Genomic DNA, 17,558 nt, shown 5'->3' with positions numbered 1-17,558 from the left:
CTACAGAGCTTTGTGGGGGAACAGATTTCCCTTGAACCGGATTTTAGACCGGCATTCTTCATTTTGAACCGGAAAATTCTTTTGACGACTTTTAAATTTTCGGGAATAAGGCAGTAGCCTCCGGGACCGGGTTAGCTTTCCATCCGACGTCCTAGGGTTCTTTGACTTTACTGAAAACTGCAGACATTTGCTGAGTCATATCATTGTAGCCTCCGAGTCTCAAGATGACTCGAGTTGTCTTGAGATTCTCCATATTGGGCCGTGATATAAACCGGCATAAGTTGCATATCATTGGTGTTGATAGCACGATGTGAATCCACAGAAGTTTGAGGTGACTGCGGCGGGTTATAAATGATCCCGTATGAGCCGTGTCAGCAACTCGGCCAATGGTTCCTTCCAAGGCTATTTGAAGTTAACCAAACTGTAGTGGTGGTGACTTGTGCGCCTGCCCACTGGGCCATCCAATGCAGATGGCGGTTTATAGTACATGATAATTTGCCATTATTTTTTGAAAGAAAACCGGGCTACCCAAGCTGTGACTTGCTCATACTCAATGAACAGCTCATGCAGACAGGTGCGGCCTGGCCTGTTGATGTAGACCAAGCCGCGAGAGACGAACAAAAAATACGACTGCAGCATTAGAGGCGGCACAGACAGATGAGTCGGCCGCGGTGTTGTAAACCAGTGCGGACGGGCGAGTTAACCACATCATGTTGATGTAAACTAGTCTGCAGAATGGCGGCTTGCAGATATATTCACTAAGCTTGATGGTGTGGTCAGATGCTAGCCCATTATAATGGTGGTGCGAGCTATACATCCATGACACGGCCATAGCTTTTGTGATGAATAATAGTTCCTGCATAAATAATATCGCAAGATGGAGTATTTTTTTTCTTTTAAAGAATAAAAAATATATCAAAAAATAGACCGGATAGATTTCACCTGTTTCGACCGGACGAGAGATGAGTTGCATATAGCGTCATCATGGATCCCCTCCAATAATTTCAGTGGCGATTTAACCACTCTCGAGGCCGAGGCAGAGGTGACGTTGGTGAGTAAAAGCTCTTATGAGAGCATTGAAACCAGCAGAATCAGGCGCTCCTCCTCATGGCATTATTAGACTTACGGAGTTGCTTCTCCGACATGTATAGCCTTTAGTTCCCTGATTTTTGACAGCAGGCCGGTGAGGGTGGCTTAAGCACGACCGAGGCGAGCACAGCGCCGGGATGACTCACAGCGACCGCGGCCTGGTGGATGCTTAACGCGGAGGCGCGGGTCGCGATCTGGCAGGTCCTTCACTTTCAAGGCGGCTCGACGCGGCAAAAGTTGCCCGGCGCGGCGAGTCAGCAAAGGTGGAAGCGCTAGCGCGGCGAGGCTGCGGCTAAAGGCACACAAGGCCGGTGTTGGCTTGGTGGCTCGTTCAATCATGGCACGCTGGAATCTTCCCTTAATGATTATGGTGTCTTGACATGATGAATATGAGTTGATCTTGCTAGAACTCACGTACTAAAAGTAGTACTACTACTACTCCAAAAATCAGAACAGACCTATTAAACTGTGCAACCACTAGTACTTGGCCATGACTTCCGTGAACGCAGCACAGCAGTGATCGATTCAATCTTCTTGGGAGTTCATTGTGGACAACTTTCTGAGGAGCAGAACACGAACCAATACAGCGTCAATCCTTGTAAACACTTCTTTCTGCTAGTCATCATATGATTCATCAGTATTCCACTCCGCCGCCAGCCGCTTGTCTCCAGTAACAAGCGTCCACGATATACAACCCGGCCACCAAACATTTGAACTACGCCCTCATTCAAATCGAACAAGAAGCGCTCAAAGTGATCAAAGTGAAAGCAGTCCAGCCGGAGGCAACCTAGCTGCAACCTCTCGCCGTTCCAATCAGCTCCCCAACCCCCCTTTCCTCAGGCAATAGCCAGCAGGAGAGATGTAGGGGCGCAACGTCTTTAGAGGAAAAACAGAGCGAGGGCGACGGAGTCAGCGGCTCTCCCGCTGTAATTGAGACGAATGGCGTCTGGTGTAAGCAGCCCGGCGCTGTTGGGGTCGAGGCGCGGGGTGCAGCTGGTGGATTGGTGCAACGGAGTAGAGGATAGGCAAGACTGCGGCGGCTTGGCGATTTGGAGGCAGGGTGCCTTGAGGCCGTGGGGGCGACGGGCTGAGCTTGCAACGGGGACGAGGTCGCACACCGGCCGGCTCGGCTCGCAGGCGGGGGCGACCCATGACGGTTCAACGGGGGTGGCAATGTGGGCGGCCGACGGACTTGGAACAAGCGACGGCGGCTCGAGGCAGGGGATGCCGTTGTCGTGGTCGCGAAGCAGTAGCTCGCAGTGAGGTATCTGACGGCTCGCGTCGGCGAGGCCGCGGAGGCAAATAGCGACCGGAGGCAGTCGGCGGCTTGAGGCACGCGGGGCGGCTCTCCGTGGCGGCGGCTCGAAGGTGACACCGACAAGGTGAAGTGGTGCTATCGGCGGGTCAACGGGCAAGGCAAACCGGGCGGCACGGGGTGCTGTTGCAACTGTAATAGAGACAGAAACCACGACAGCAGAGCAGCAGAGGGCGAGGCCAGTGGATGCAATTCGACGCCGGGTTGCAGAGGCGCGGCCGAGTCATGAGCGCGAGGTAGAGGCGGCTTCCACGGCTGACGAGGAGGCCCGTCCTGGGTCGGGTCATGGTGGCGACTTGGTGCGCTGGTGACAGCGGCTTGAGGCGTGGCCCCCCAACGGGGCTACGGCCACGCAGCTGCGGCACGGTCGGCGAGTCGAGGGAGGCCGGGGTGTACAAGGTGTCAAGGTGGCAGGTGAAGCGGGACCACACCCGCGGCGGGTTGCAGCGGAGGTAGAGGCGGCCTGCGGTTGAAGAGGAGGCTCGCAGCGAGGAGGCTCACAGCGAGGCGACTCGACCGGCTGCAGCAGAAGAGCGGAGGGCCTGACTCCAGCCACGAAGCGGCTCCAGGGGAGAAGGCGAGGCCGCCCGGCTACTCGGCACGGGACGAGAGCGGAGGAGCAGAGGGCCAGCTCCGGCAGCGAGCTGACGGAGGGTCGTCCCGAGGCGTGCTCTGTTCGTCGCCGCGGCTCGGAGTCTGATTCATGCTCAACCACATCTTCCGGACCGTGGTCAACTTTAACCAATCCTCAACTGGGTCTTCCTTCAGTTCGGCTAACCCTAGTCCTTGGACAACTCGAAGACGCACGACTTGATGGTTCCGATTTGACAGCAGTGGTCGCGTTACGGATACGGGGACGGGGATACGGCGATACAGATACGGGGATATGGGATACGTCATTCTTTAAAAACAGCAATACGGCGATACGGCGAGCATATATAAATAATTAATAAATATTATGCAATAAAAACAAAAACTATTGCTTGGATCAAAATGCTGCTTCATTTTTGTTGCCTCCGTGCATTTTTTCAAGCCCATGTGGTATGTGCCCACATATTTATGTTAATCTGTCAATCCCTAGTCTGAACAGTAGCAACATTAGTACGCCAGCAGTAGTAATCAACAACATTATGCAGCAAAGCAAAACAGCCAAGCACTAAAGCGGTAGCAAGCCAGCACCCAGCAGGCCAGCAACCAGCTTACGTGCACACAGTCAGCAAGCATGAACACAGCAACAAGCAAGCGCCCAGCGGCGACCACGACGGAGGAGTACGACATGCAGGAGGCAAGAACACGGGATGAGCAGGGACTTTGGGAAATGAGTTATTTTGCTGGCCAAAGGCGGTGAAAGCTACTACATACAGCAGCGAATCGATTCCAGGCAGCGGCAACGATAGCTCGTGCGGTCGCTCGATCCAATCTTGTGCCTGCTCAATCGAGAGAGAGAGAGAGGTGGGCTTCTACTGGGCTGGCTGCGCTCCCGTATCTCCCCGACGTGTCGAGGGCGTACCAGCGGCGTATCAACATTATTTTCTTTTATTTTTTAAACACAAAATAGGATACTTCGAGGATACGGGTATCGGCGGTGCATCAGACGTATCGGCGTATCGGCCACGTTCTGTACGCCGATACAGCAGATTTTGAAGTATCGGTGCTACGTAGCTCGTAACTTACAATCCGGCGAAAACACTGGTATCGGTGACTTTTTTTTTTTGATCGCTGATCCAGACGAACGACTGTTGATTTCTTTTGAACTCGAATCTCGCGATCCCAGATCCAAAGTTGAACATCAAATTTAATTCACCCAGCAATGGCTCAGATCTGACTTAAACTGCTGATAAAAAACACAGCCCATGTAAATTTCTTCTAGATTGGTTCTTCTTCATCCAGAAACTTGCAATTTCTCGGTCCCTCGATAAATCCCTCCAAAAACTCATCACCACCGTGTGTCCGGCCCCATGGTGGGCGCCAACTATCGTGGAATTGTCACGGCAGATGTCCTAGTGTGAGGACTTAGTCGTGAGGCCAACGCATCTATGCGGTAGCTTGAAGGGGTTGGTCGGATTCGAGAGATGCGAGGCGGATCAACAAACAAGACAAGGAATTAGACACCTTCGGGCCCCGGGAAACATCATCCGGTAATAACCCTACATGCTGTTTGTGGCTAGTTCTTATTATCATCAAGAGGGAGTCACCGTAAACCGGCTCTCCTCTAGTTGTGTCTAGCCCTAGAGATTGTTTCTTCTTGCTTGACCCTCTTTGGGGAGCCCTGCCCCTCCTTATATACGTTGAAGGGGCGGGATATATGACTAGTCCTAGTAGAATGAGGACTACTCTATTACAAGTGGAGCTCTAGTCTTGCTTCATTTGTAGGAGAATATTCCGTATGTCTTCCTCTTAAACCGGACCACCATAACATGAGCCGGCCTTTCATGAATCGCTCGTTGGGCCTAGTCCTTTATTTGACCCATCGTCGGGGTCATTTGTGAGTCGCCAGGCTCGTAAATCATCAGACCAGTGAACCATGAATCTCCTGTCCTCTAGCGGGTTATGATGAAGCGCCAAGTCCGCCTGGGTTATACTTCCGGCCGGGTTACGCTGCGGGGCATATCCCCGACAGGGCGGCTCGGGCCTCCGCTTAAAAAGGCCGTCCGAGCGAAGTCCTAGTCGGGCACGGCCCAGCTAGGTCGGTTGACTTTTTTCTAAAATAATCCCGGGCAGAAAAACGAAGAAAAGAAGTACTAAACAGACTCCAAAAATCCTGGAATAAATTTTCCCCGTCCTCTAAAAATATAGCAGACAAAGTGAACATTTATTTAGGCCTAAAATGCAATTTTGAAAAACGCATTGTTTTCCTAATTCAAATAAAATAGCGATAAAACACCGAATAAAATTCTTATTTGATTTTAATATTTAACCTCCAATATTTCTTTATTTTGGGAAGTCATTTTATCCCCTCTCTTTTATTTTCATATAAGAAATATTCGAATATAAAATAATTAAAATCAAATGATCCTCTTTTCAAAATTTTAGAAAACTCAAATATGAAAATAATGAAATCCCCAACTCTCTCCGTGGGTCCTTGAGTTGCGTAGAATTTCTAGGATCAACCCAAAATGCAATAAAATATGATATGCAATGATGATCTAATGTATAACATTCCAACTTGAAAATTTGGGATGTTACAACATGTAGTTCAAATTTGAATTATGCACATAAATGCATCGGAAACTCAATTAATGCATAAAAATGTCCAAACGAACCCAAAAAAATCCCAAAAATTGAAACAACACTCCTGTTGTTCTATGTTGACACTAGAAAAAATTTCAAAGCAATAAGAGGCAGCTGATATCGTTTCGTCCCCAAAGGTGGGACGTTTCCTGCCGAAACCATCAGGCTTGTTGTGAGAACCTTTGGTATGTGAGAAGCATATCCCCAAACCTGCCCCAAATGGGATAAAAACAATTACCACGATATGTTGATGCCGCTCCATGATAGCATGCCAAGTTTTTTGAATTTGAAACGAGTTTTGGATTTACTAGAATTTAAAAACTAGGAATCTCAATGTTTGCGGCCGGATGATGGTGGCAGGGTGTTTGACATTCATTCTCATTTCTTGCATGGGACCGAAGCATGCAACCAAGGACTCTTATTTGATTTTCAACCAATTTGTATGCATTAGAGCACGTGCATGTAGTTCAAGTTTGAATTATGCACATAAATGCATCAAAAACTCAATTAATGCATAAAAATGTCCAAACGAACCCCGAAAAATCACAAAAATTGACACAACACTCCTGCTGTTCTATGTTGACACTAGAAATTTTTTGAAAGCAATAAGAGGTAGCTGATATCATTTCATCCCCTAAGGTGGGACGTTCCCTACCGAAACCATCATGCTTGTTGTGAGAACCTTTGGTTTGTGAGAAGCATATCCCCAAACCTGCCCCAAATGGGACAAAAAAATTACCATGACATGTTGATGCCGCTCCATGATAGCATGCCAAGTTTCAAGAATTTCACACAAGTTTTGGATTTATTAGAATTTAAAAACCAGGAATCTCAATGTTTGCAGCCGAATGACGGTGGCAGGGTGTTTTTTAATTCATTCCCATTTCTTGGATGGGACCTAAGCATGCAACCAAGGACACAAATTTGAATTTTCTACCAATTTATATGCATTACATCATGTGCATGCAGTTCAAATTTGAATTGTGCTAATAAATGCATTAAAATGCAATTAATGCATAAATGTCCAAACGAACCCCGAAAATCCCAAATATTGACACAACACTCCTATTGTTCTATGTTGACATTAGAAAAATTTTGAAAGCAATAAGAGGTAGCGGATGTTGTTTCGTCCCAAAAGGTGGGACGTACCCTACCGAAACCATCATGCTTGTTGTGAGAGCCTTTAGTTTGTGAGAAGCATATCCCCAAACCTGCCCCAAATGGCACAATATTTTTACCACGACATGTTGATGTCGCTCCATGATAGCATCCCAAGTTTCATGAATTTCGGATGAGTTTTGGATTTACTAGAATTTAAAAACCAGGAATCTCAATGTTTGCAGCCGAGTGACGGTGGCAGGGTATTTGACATTCATTCCCATTTCTGGCATGGGACCTAAGTATGCAACCAAGGACACATTTTTGACTTTTTAACCAATTTATATGCATTAGAGCATGTGCATGTAGTTCAAATTTGAATTGTGCTCATAAATGCATTAAAAACGCAATTAATGCATAAAAACATCGAAACGAACCCCGAAAAATCCCAAAAATTGACACAACACTCGTGTTGTTCTATGTTGACACGAGAAACATTTTGAAAGTAAGAAGAGGCAACATACATCGTTTCATCCTCCAAGGTGGCACGGACCCTACTGAAACAATCAGGCTTGTTGTGAGAGAACCTCTGGTTTATGAGAAGCTTATACCCACACCTGCCCCAAATGGGACAATATTTTTACCATGGCATGTCGCTACAGTTCCATGATATCATGTCAAGTTTCATGAATTTCATACGATTTTTCGATTTACTAGAATGTTAAAAGCATGTATCTCAATGTTAGCGGCTGAGCGACATTGTCAAGGTGTTTGAAGTTCATTCTCATTTCTTGCATATGACCTAAGCTTGCAACTAAGGACAAACATTTGATTTTGCAACCCGTTCTTATGGACTGGAGCATGTGGTTTAATTTTGAATTGTGAATCTGAAATGCCTAGAAAACCAAGTTACCGTATAAAATGTCCAAAGGAACCCTGAACAATTCCAATTTTTTACGACACACATATAGTTGCATGTTCACTGCAGATAAAAGGTCTAGCAATTCAAACACCGTCCATTGTCGCTGTGACCCCATTATGTAATTCAAATCAAAATTTAAAATCAAGTAGATCCCACATAGTTTATTATCATCAACCGTGTGAGATGCAGTACAAAATATCCTAGAGCACCGTTGGTGTATAGTACACCTATGGCTTATGCGAGAAGCTGCGTCGGCTATAGTCCACAGCCGGCGTGTCAAGCACACTAGCTCGCTCCCCAAATATCATTTCACTGTTCAATTGTCCCGGTGAAAGATGGGGACGTGGACCCGCGTCGTGAGGGCAACTTCGGTGGCCCACTCCGGCGAGAGTGCGGCCACAGACGCCATGCACGTGCTAACAAGGTGCATGAGCGTGGCCACAATCTGCGACCGAGCGGCCATGGCAGCCCAAACGACCGTTGTTGCTTCTCAAGTGGCGGTAGCAACATCGATCTCGGGGATAGCAGCTGGCGAGAGTGGCACAACAGCTGTTCATTCCACAGTGGCGGCCTTAGCCCTGATGGAGGTCGCCCAATACCATGTCGAGGCCGCCCACGCCTAGCTCGTGGCGGTCACCGCACAAATCGAATGAAGCTTCTCCGACAACGGTCGGAAACCCACAGCCGAAGAGTTGGCAATTGCCGAGAGTGTTCGAGCAGCCGTCCGTTCCTCCGCCGCATACCTTGCGACGACGGAGCCCGTCCAAGCCCAGACTGCAGCCGCCCACGCCCAGCTCATGGCGGCTTTTTCCAAAGAGATGGATGATGCGGATGGCGAGATGCTTGCCGAATATGGTGTGATGGATGGCATGGAGCTCCTTCCCCAGGAGACCGTCGGGCGCGAGTTGGACATGGAAGAGGCAGCAGAGATCGACGAGCACCGGCCATAGTAGTACTCTTTGTTTTGTTTAATTAAGAGCGCTGGTCTTTAATTTGTTAGAGTAATGTTTAGGCCAGCTAGCTCTGTTTAATTGCTAAACTTGCTCGATTAAGAAGTGTGGGTGTGCTGTAGTCTCCTTTGTGTACCCAAATTATGCAATGACATGGATGAGCACTGTAACCAGGGAAATTGGAACCAAAAATTTTGACGTTCAAACTCATCCACACGGGTTAAGCTATCTGAACCATTTGTGATGCTCACATATCATACACAATTCTGAATAAGGGACCTTGTCCGATGACACTTTGCGCGCCAGTTTTTCGCTGAAGCGATTCCAAATTTTCGGCTTTCGCGGAAATATCTACCTCCCCGCCCCCTCCCCCTTACCAAAAGCCACATTTCCCCTGTTTCCACCTTCCTTTCCAAGTTGAAACCTTAACTCCTTGGTTGCAGTGCCGCCCCCCCTTGCCGGCGACCCTCCTTCACGCTGCTCGGCCTCGTCTATCCAGGCAGGTAATCCACACCAGACCCCCATCCTCCTCCTCCTTCCACATCCCACATGCCCCGACCGCCGACGCGACACCTTCCACAAAAATTACCGACCCATCCACCAAATAAGAACCACCCTAAGCCATGGTGTACGTAGTATAGCCAGGAGATCAAGGAGCATTTGGCGGCGGAGAAGCAAATCGTGGCCGCATGTGCGGATGAGGTCGTGATGGCTACCATTCGCACCGACCCCTAGATCTTGGAGGAGTACCTTGTCATTTGCTAGCTATGTCAGTTAAGCATGCTCGCTTTATCCATTGCGTGTGCTGCTCCTGCCTTTCCTTAACAAATTCTAGTGAATTGTGCTATCTAATTTTACCATGCAATCTGTTGCTCCTGTGTATATGTTCTATATGTCGTGCAATGTGGTGCTCACTTATTAACTGTTTGGTTAATTAGTTATCATCTTTAGGTAACTGTTTGGTTCAATTCTGCAAATGTGATGTTCAATTCTTCAGGCTGCAATTTTGTATTGTCTTCCATGTGAGAAATAAATTGAATTTATCTTTACAAAATACATGAGAAACGAATACAATTGCTATATTTCCAATTTGTCAAGCATGCTTGGTTTGGTTATACATTGTGCAATGTGGTGCTCAGTTAATGTTTTGGTTCATTTGTGTTGTGGTGTTTAGTTAACCATTTGGTTCAATTATGCAATGCGATGTTCAATAGTCGTGGGTGCATTCTGTTATTGTATACCATGTGAGAAGTAAATCGAATTTGGCTATACTAAATACATGAGAAACAAATACAATTGCTATATTTCCAAGTTGTCAAGCATGCTTGGTTTGGTTATATATTGTGCAATGTGGTGCTCAGTTAACGTTTGGTTCATTTGTGTTGTGGTGTTTAGTTAACTGTTTTGTTCAATTCTGCAATGCGATGTTCAATAGTTGTTGGTGCATTCTGTTTTTGTATACCATGTGAGAAGTAAATCGAATTTGGCTGTACTAAATACATGAGAAACAAATACAATTGCTATATTTCCAAGTTGTTAAGCATACATGGTTCGGTTAACTGTCTGATCTTCTATTAGGAGTATGTTATATTGTGCAATGTTGTGCTCAGTTAATGTTTGGTTAATTTGTTGTGGTGTTTAGTTAACTGCTTGGTTCAATTCTGCAATGCGATGTCCAATTGTCGTGGGTGGAATTTTGTATTATTGTGCATGTGAGGAATAAATCGAATTTGGCTACACTTAATACTTGAGAAACATATACAAGTGCTATATTTACTAGTTCTTAATCATGCTTGGTTTGGATAAATGGGTTTTCCATGTGGCTTGAATTAATCTGATGAATCTGCAATGTGCTTATTTTTCATCAACATATTTTACTGATAGCATGCAAACCCTTACTTAACCTAATGACTAACTACCTTATATGTGTTGCAGGGAAACAATGGGAAGCACTGAGGTTTACAATCGAGGTTAGCATGTGCATGGTCCTTTGTCTAATAGCACATTATTGTGCAATTGCAGGAACCATTCTAATACTTACCTTTTTAACAATTTGGTCTTGCACATTTAGGTCCTGCTGTCAGAGGTTTTGAAGCACCGTTCGACCCTTTTTGCATATGGGGAAATGAGTTGTCCATGAATATCAATCAAGTCAAGAAACTCAGAAAGATTGTTAGGATAAAGAAATTGGTGACAAAAAACAACAAGATCTTTGTCTACACAATGAAGAAGACATTAGTTTCACTGCAAGATGGTACTAACTATTATACCTTCCTTTTTTTATTCCTTTCCCCATTTCCAATATAGAGAAGATATTTACACACATCCTTGTTTTCAGGCCTTTACAAAGCAGTTCACTGATGGTTACCTCTAAAAACGCCTCTATGGTCAGGAGGCGAGGAAGGTTTTCATACAACACCCATGGTTCAATATCGGAGTGTTCCTGAAGAGGGCGAAGGATGGATGGTCAATCATCCACAAGCACTGGCTTAAAGTTGCAAAGACCTTGAACATCAATGAAGGCTCAATATTCGCCTTCCGCTTCAGCAGTTTTCCCGATGAGATGCATCTGTCTATGTACCGTATATGATGCTAATTTTTGAAAGGTCACGTGAAACTTGGTGCTGGTGCAGTTGTGCAATGGGGTAGCTGAGTGCTGAAGCTATATCATGTTGTACTCTGATGTATTTCAATTATGAAATCCTGCTTCCTTAATATGGGAATGAAATATATTGTCACATCCCTAGTCCTGGTATGCAGTAGGCTAGCCCTTCATGTGTGCATCATGTTTAACTTTCAAATGAATTTGAAATGGGGACTGTTCAAACCCTAGCACCTAATGAATTCTACTAGGTTCAACTAAAAAAATATTTTCAATAAACCCAAAATGCTCCTTAGAAAAGTTCATGATTTTTGTTAAAGGTGAAAACCTCTCCCAAAAATGATGCACATATTTCTAGGCCATTCTGGATTTTTGAATTAAATCTTATTATATTTGGCTTTGGGCATTTAAATTCTATAAATAATTTAAATGTTCAAATAATGTTGGAACTATTTTTGGGCCACTGAAATAATTCAGCAAGTGTCCATGAATATTTATGCCTTGGTATTTTTCCTAAGCTCAAAACAGAGGCAAATAATTAGAAAACAAAAACAAATTAGAAAACAGAAGAGAGGGAGAGCTTACCTGGCGCTCACCTGGCAGCCCAGCCAGCCCACCTGGCAGCCCACTGGCCGACCCAGCACTGTGCTGGCCCGTGCCAGCCACCTGCTTCCTCTCGCCAGGCAGGCAGAGAGGAGCGCGCCGGCGCGCGCGCAGGCGCCACGCCACCAGGCTGTCTGCCTACGTCGCCTGGCCACCGCGACGCCTCACGTCTTCTCCTCGGCGCCACCCCGCAGCCCCCCTGGCCCCTCTCACTCTCCCCCGTGCTCCTCCCCTCCTCTGGCTCTCTCCCTCGCACCACCCGAGCGGGTTCGTCGCCGCCGTTCGCCACCACCACGGCCACCGCCTCCGCCTCGCCTCGCCGAAGCGCTCAGAAGCTCCGCCTCGACCCCCTCTTCCTCCCCACCGAGACACGCCCTGCCGGAAGCCCTGCAACGTTGTCCTCGACGCCATCTTCGTCCTCTGCACCGACGGCCGCCGTTGCTCGATTTGCCGCCCACAGAGCATCCCCGGCCTCGCCCCCGCGCTCGTTGGACTCGCGGTGAGCCGCTGACTCGTTCCCCTCTTCTTCCCATGCCATTTGGCCGCTCTAGCCGTTATTTCCGCCGAACCCGAGAGCTCACCGCCGCCCAGCCATGTCGCCGCCGTGGACACCGACACCTATTGTCAGGACCCCGACTCAATGCCACATCGATCTAGCATGTAACACCTCATATCACTTTGCGGCCTCACGCACGGTATCCCCACGGGTGTCGCCTTACCTTTGCCCGGGACCGTTTGCGCCTTTTGGCACACGTATTTGACGGTGTCGCTAGCATCCATATGATAAGGAGCCCGGGCTGACATGGCTAGTCGTAAACCCAAAGTGGCACTAACTTACAGGGACAGGCATCCATGACCCAGCTTCGAACGTGTCGGTCATCAGCAAGTGGGTCCGGGCTGTAGCACTGGGCTAGCAGGACTCCGGTAAACCGGGCTGTAGCGGGCTAACAGGACTCCGGTACTCAATGCGTGACATTTCCCCGAAGGGACAGACACCGGAACGAAGAAGGACACATGCCGGCCAGCCTAAGTGTTCCAGAGCAGTAGCAAGCTACCGTGGCTCGGCGGTAACACTAGGAGACATTTCCCGGTAAGAGAGGCTACTAAAGATAAACAACTAGATAGTCAGATCCCACACATACCAAGCATTTCAATCATACACACAATATGCTCGATATGTGCAAATACAACGAAGCATCACAACATGACTCTACGACACAAGTACTTTATTTAAGGCTCAGGGAGCCATACATAACATACACAAAGGTACGGGTCTCTCGACCCAGCATTCAAGTCATACAGTCATACAAACCAGCAGCAGAAGTAACTTGTCTGAGTACAGACAACTAGTAAAATAAAAGAGGCTTGGAAAGCCTAGCTATACTACGTGGTCCTTCACAAGCTCAGGATCACCACCTGGGCCTTAGCCTACTCATTGATGTCAACGTCTACGTAGAACCCATCAGAAGGGGTTGCAACATCTTCTGTGAAAAATGTAAATTATAGCAACATGAGTACAAAGGTACCCAGCAAGACTTACATCAGATCCTACATACATGCATATTATCAAGAAGGGTTGGTGGAGTTATTGCAGCAAGCCAGCTTTGACTCTTGGCTAGGCTAACCTACGAGACTCCAACTTGAAATGGTTTTGCGTACACGAGTCCACTACTCACCACTTCAATACACTACCGAGGATCCACCTCCGTCTTCCTACGGAAGAGCCATCCTCGGCACTCACACTTATCTTGAGGCTTTTAGTAGTTTCCATTTACTTGTCTATGAACTGTATAGGCAACCAAGTAGTCCTTTACCGCGGACGCGGCTATTCGAATAGATCATGATAACCCTGCAGGGGTGTACTTCTTCATACATGTTTCCACCACTTAGCGTCTGCACACGACATGTGCTCGGCAGACTTCAAGCGAAAGCCGACGTGGGTGTAGACCACGACCTACCTAAACACTTAAGTCTCTAGTCCAGGTTTATCGCCTATCCAGGTTCCATCCGCAGGGAGTCCGGCCGAGGTTTCCCATACGGCCCCGAACGATGTGAACAGGGTTCCCGAGATACCTAACGGGTATTCGGTACACCGTGCCACGTACCTACCGCATCACAGCCCACCCCTACGGTCAGCGCTGTCCACGGCCTCCAGTAGGCTACAAACACCAGAAACTACTTGCAACTCCTGGACAGAGAGCTAGGGTGATTAAGAAGTCGAGCGGGGTCATATTTCAGGGCCCAATGCATGGTAGTAGCTGTATCTTAAATCCCACATACAGATCTCAGTGCTTAGGGTCGGCTTCAATGAAACAACCCACCATGTACTCCTACATGGCCTCTCATCGATACCTTTACCAAATCGTGTTCACCACACCACTCTCATTACCGACATAATCATTTCACTCTAGCCATCACCCAGATGAACCAGACCTGACACGACTCTAAGCATAGCAGGCATAGCAAGGTAGGATCAACACATACATATGGCTCAATCAACTCCTACACATGCTAGTGGGTTTCATCTAGTTACTGTGGCAATGACAGGTCATGCAGAGGAAATGGGTTCAACTACCGTAGCACACAGCAGATTGAAAAGCGTTGTCTTAATGCAGTAAAAGAGAGCAGGAGCGAGAACATGGGATTGTATCGATATGATCAAATGGTTGGTTGCTTGCCTGATGGTTCGATGCACTGATACGGTTCTTCGTTAGGGTAATCACGATACTCCTCGGAGGCAGAACCTGTCGCAAAGGACACCGGTACACAACCATCACCAAACAATGTGCAACAATATGATGCATGCATGAAACATGGCAATATGAGTGTGTTGGGCTAATGCAACTAAAACCAGAGGGGTTTGAACCAATTTGAATCAAAGATTCAAATTTCAAACTCAAACATGGCCTTTTAAAGTGCTTTTCCTTGTTCTGCATTAAACATCAAGTTAACTTGGTTAATCATGCATGAAAATAGCACAGATGGATAGATTGGATTTTTCTGATCATTTTTCATATATAATTTGTCTGATTTGGAGTTACAGAATAAAAGTTATGAATTTTTGAAGTTTAAACTATATTCTGAAATTTCCTATATTAGAATAATTCCAGAAAATCAATTATTGCGTCAGCCTGACGTCAGTGTGACGTCAGCAGGTCAACGGAACACGTCCGGTCAAACCTGACAGTGGGTCCCGCATGTCAGGGTGATTATTTTAATTAAAGTTTAATTAAAACTAAACCTGTTTAATTAACAGGGCTGGGCCCCACCTGTCATTGACTCAAGGGAGTCAACCAGGGCCCACCCGTGGTCAAACCCGGGTCGGCTGCACCGGCGTTTAGCCGCCGGCGAGCCCGACGCGGCGGCGGGAGTGGTTTTGGCCGTTTCGGCCACCAAATGGGTCGCGGAGACCACCGGAGTGGAGCTGAGGACAAGCCGCAGCTCTTGGTGGAGTCCGTTGGGGTCGGGGTGGCCGGAGTTGGCGCCGGCCACGACTTTGGCGGCCACCGGGGTTCCGCCGAAGATGAACTTGGCGCTAGAGGGGTCGGTGAGGCTCGGGGAGTGGCTAGCTAGGTGCTGCGGGACTCGGTGAGTAAGATGGACACCAGCTTGTGGCCGGAGGGTGGCCGGAAGCACGTCGGCGACGAGATCCGCGGCGGCGCGGGCGTGTGATCCTCGTGCGGTGGCTACACGGCTCGGGAATGAGAGAGGGAGGGTCGGAGGAGTAGCTAGGCTCACAGCGCTCCCGTAGAGGCCACCGGCGGGGTCGGGGACGAGCTGAGGCGGCGACGGCGTTGAAGGGGATCTTCGGCGACGGCGAGCTCGGGCGAGGTCGGTGCGGTGGTCTCGGGCCGCTCGAGCACACGGGGCTCGGCTAGCTCGATGAAGTGGACGGCGACGGTGCTCCTGGACACGGCGGCACGGCGTGGGGTTGACGGAGGGCGTGGCTACGGCGAGGGGGTGGCGGCGATGGCGTCGGCCATGGCTGGGGCGTGCGAGGGGGAGGAGCTGGAGAGGAGAGGGGGTGTCTGGGGGGTTCGGGGGAGAGAGGGAGGCCGATTCACGGCGTTAGCCGGGCGAGGGAGGTGGCGAGGCGGCGAGCAGGTGCGTCGCACCCATGCGGTGCTCGCCGTCGAGCACCTGCCTGCCTGCCTGGCCGGCAAGCAGCTCGCTGGCGCGGTGCTGGGCTGGGCCGGCAGGTGGGCCGGGTGCTGGGCGCCAGGTAAGCTTTTTCCATTTTCTTTCTGTTTTCTGTTTTTTAATACTTCTGCAACTTTGTTGAATTAAATAAAATACTTAGGCTACTCCTAAAATCACCAAACTACTCCTGGTCCATAGTTGGATTATTTCCAACATGAAACATTTTAGTTTGGAGTTATTTGAGCATTTAAATATTTTATATAATTTTAAATGCCCAAATTCAAATATTTAAGATTTAATTCAAAAACCCTAAGCTGGCCTAGGAAAATGTGCACCACTTTTGGCAGAGGTTCTGAACCAAGACAAAAATGATGGGCATTTTAGAAGGGCATTTCAGGTTCATTGAAAAAGTTTTTAGTAAACCCTAGTTGGTTCCAGAGGGGGCTGGGGGTTCTGTCATCCCCATTTCAGGTTTCTGATGAAAGAGTAAACATGATGCAACACTCTAATGCATGACTAACTAGGATGTGACACCTATAGCCGCAACTGAGCACTTCACCGCACTCGCCGTGTCCCCAGGAACCCGCAGCACCGCTCCGCACCTCCTGCCGTGCATCCTAGCGATGACCCCGAGCTCGCCCGTGCTCCGGCTACCGCAAACCTCGTCGCCGGCGTTGATTCCGGCGACCATCTGGTACAGCTCCACCACCCAAAGACGCGGCTCAACCCCGGCTCTCCATAGAACCCAACTACGCCCCAAACCGTGGCCCGTAGCGCAATCCCGACGTGGACGCCGCCGCGATCTGAGGTCGCCGGCGGTTAAACGCCGGTAGCTGACGTGGCGCTATTAGTTTAGGCGCTAAACTCATTTAGTTAGTGCCTGCGCCGATGACATGTGGGTCCCCGAGGCCAATTAGTTTAGTCTAACTACCTGTTTAGATTAGTGCTAATCTGCATGGACCCCATGTGTCAGCTTTGACTTGGGTCAAGTCAACGTTGACCAGGCCCCACCTGTCATTGACACTGAACAGCACTGTGCCACTGACCAGTGGACCCCACTGGTCAGGTTTGACCTGGGTCAACCCTGTTGACTGCTGACATCACAGTGACGTCACCCTGACGCAATAAAGCATTTTCTGGATTTAAGTTTATTCAGGAAATTCCAGAAAATGTACTAAACTTCTAAAAATCATAGAAATTCAACCGTAGCTCCAAATCAAATAATTTATATATGAAAAATGATCAGAAAAATCCAATCTATCCATCTGCACTGGTTTCATGCATGTTAGAACACATTAACCTTGCTGTTTAGGTGAAACAAGTTAATGCACTATTATGACCTCTTAAAATGGGTTTGCATTTGAATCTTTGGTTCAAATGGACTCATCTCAATCTGTTCTAGCTTGCATTAGCCAAAACACATTCCATTTGCCATGTCATAGCATGCATCATATTGTGCATTGCATTGATCGTGTTTCTTCTCTGTTTGTCGGTGTTGCTCCCCCTCGGTAGACGTTGTATCGACGTTGTGATCGTTGACACTGATGAAGACTCAATGCTATCTTCAGAAGTGCCAGGCAAGCAAAACCCCCTTGTTCATTCCGATAC

The sequence above is a fragment of the Triticum dicoccoides genome, chromosome 3B (assembly GCF_002162155.2).
Source record: "Triticum dicoccoides isolate Atlit2015 ecotype Zavitan chromosome 3B, WEW_v2.0, whole genome shotgun sequence".
In the NCBI taxonomy this organism is placed as follows: Eukaryota; Viridiplantae; Streptophyta; class Magnoliopsida; order Poales; family Poaceae; genus Triticum; species Triticum dicoccoides.
The sequence above is the reverse complement of the archived record's forward strand: the minus strand, read 5'-3'. Positions refer to the sequence as shown.